This window comes from Coenobita brevimanus, chromosome 116, assembly GCF_032717465.1.
Source record: "Coenobita brevimanus isolate Jiangsu-jjx chromosome 116, ASM3271746v2, whole genome shotgun sequence".
NCBI classification, from domain to species: Eukaryota; Metazoa; Arthropoda; class Malacostraca; order Decapoda; family Coenobitidae; genus Coenobita; species Coenobita brevimanus.
Genome location: NC_137069.1, coordinates 32,223,034 through 32,225,604, shown reverse-complemented (window position 1 = coordinate 32,225,604; position 2,571 = coordinate 32,223,034).

The window sequence follows — 2,571 nt, the reverse complement described above, 5'->3', positions numbered from 1 at the left end:
GAAGAGAGAGGTATATGTGAGCAGGAGAAGGGAGGTTAAGAGACTGGTGAAGGAGAGTAAGAAGAAAGTGGATGAAGAGTTTGGGAGGAATCTGAGTGTGAAATGGAGGGAGAGTAAGAAATTGTTTTGGAAGGAGGTAAAGAAAGTAAGGCAGTGTGAAAGGGGAAATAGTAGGGGAGTGAAAGATAGGAATAATAGATTGTTGGTGGAGAAAAGAGAGAAATTGAGGAGATGGAAGGAGCACTTTGAGAATTTGTTGAATGTAGAGAGTGAGAGCAGTGTGAGTATAAGTGGTTGGGGAATGGCTGGGAGAAGAAGAGATGAGAGGAGGGAGGAAGAGATCAGTAGGTCGGAAGTAGTGGAAGCGATGAAGAAGATTAAGTTGGGAAAGGCCCCAGGAATTGATGGAGTGTGTGGTGAAATGCTTAGGTATGGGGGTGAGATTGTTGTGGAGTGGATATGGAAGTTGTGTAGATTGGCTTGGGAAGAGGGAAGGGTTCCAGAGGACTGGAAATCAGGTATAATTGTTCCTCTGTACAAAGGAAAAGGGAGAGAGAAGTATGTGGTAACCATAGGGGTATTTGCCTTCTTAGTGTGACTGGTAAAATATATGGTAGAATACTCATTGATAGGGTTAGGCATATGACAGAGGAGCTAGTTGGAGAAGAACAAGGGGGATTTAGGAAGGGAAAAGGGTGTGTAGATCAGATATTTGTTCTAAGATGTTTAGTGGAGAAGTATCTAGAGAAGGGAAGGAAAGTGTATGCTGCCTTCATGGACTTGGAGAAAGCTTATGACAGAATAGATAGGAAAGGTATGTGGAAGGTATTAAGAATATATGGAGTGGAGGGGAAATTGTTGAGTGCTGTGAAGGGTATATACGAGGGAGCTAGGGCTACGGTGCGAGTGAATGGTGAGCTGAGTGAGTTCTTTGATCTCAATGTGGGACTGAAACAGGGGTGTGTAATGTCTCCATGGCTGTTTAATATATATATGGATGGGGTCGTAAAGGAGGTACAAGGTAGGGCAGTGGATGTGGGGGTGGCCCTAATGAATGAGGGTGAGATTTGGAAGCTTCCGGTGTTGCTGTTTGCTGATGATACAGTATTGTTGAGTGAAGATGAATGGGAGTTGAAGGTTTGGTGAATGAATTTGGGACAGTGTGTAGGAGGAGGAAGCTGAAAGTTAATATAAACAAAAGTAAAGTTATGGTGTTTGAGAGGAATGAAGTCACAGAGTGTGCAGTGAGGTTGGATGGTGAGGATATGGAGAATGTGAGTTCATTCAAGTACTTGGGTAGTGTGATGAGTAAGGATGGAACTTTGGGGGATGAAGTACGTGAAAGGGTACAGCAGGGAAGGAAGGTTGTTGGCACACTGAAAGCAGTGATGAGAAATAGGGAGGTGAGTATGGAAGTTAAGAAGTCACTGCATGATGGTATTGTGATCCCTACCCTGACGTATGGAAGCGAGGCGTGGACCTTGCAAGAGGGGAACAAGTCAAGAGTGAGAGCAGTGGAAATGAGTTACTTGAGAGGAGCATGTGGAGTGACATGGAGGGACAGGTTGACGAATGAAGAAGTGAAGGAACGTTGTGGGGTAGATGTGGATGTGGTTGAAAAGATTAGGAGAAATACACTGAGGTGGTTTGGACATGTGGAGAGGATGGAGAATGAAAGACTGGCTAAGAGGGTGTATGTGGGTGAGGTGGAGGGAGGGAGAGGGAGGGGTAGACCGAGGATGAGGTGGAGGGATGGAGTTGAGAGGTATATGAGGGAGGGGGGGGTGAGTTGGGGGGAGGGTAGTCAAATGGTGGGTGACAGTGACTTGGAGGCGTTTTGTCTGCGGCCACCCTTTGCGGGATTAGGGCGTCGGGCTATAGATAGATAGATAGATTTTCTTATTACGGTATGATGATGATGATGATAACATTTCCTTGCTTGTTAGTTTTGCCGACTTCATGATGGCAGTATTCTGTTGTAAGTTGTATATGTTGATGTACTTGATAGTGAAGCATTTGTTATGAAAGAGCAGCATGCAAGATGATAAAAAATGAATACGAAATGCACCTTACAATCAAATGTCTTACAGTATACAGATTTAACTAGGAAAACTGATCAAGACAAAATCATTACAGGACAACTAAATCATTTCTATCTTTAATTTACAATATTCCATCTATACATTTTACAAGTTAGTTACATAAATTTCTACCCATATAATTCAAACATTTCTAAATCATCTACCCCATACAAGCACCAGATACATACATTTCTACCCTTCTAATTCTAACATTTCTAAATCATCTACCCCCTACAAGCAACAGTTACATGTCCATCCTACCCATTCCAATATTCCAAAATCGCGCACCACCTCCTCTTGTTCTTTCCCTGCAAGCGTGGTCTCAGGTGATATTGGTGAGAGAGAGAGAGCAGCAGGTAGGTTCCGCTTACTTACTTCCGATGCTACTAGAATTGGGGAGGCTGTGTGTGTGTGTGTGTGTGTGTGTGTGTGTGTGTGTGTGTGTGTGTGTGTGTGTGCAAGGAATGCCAACTAGGAAACAAAATTTGCT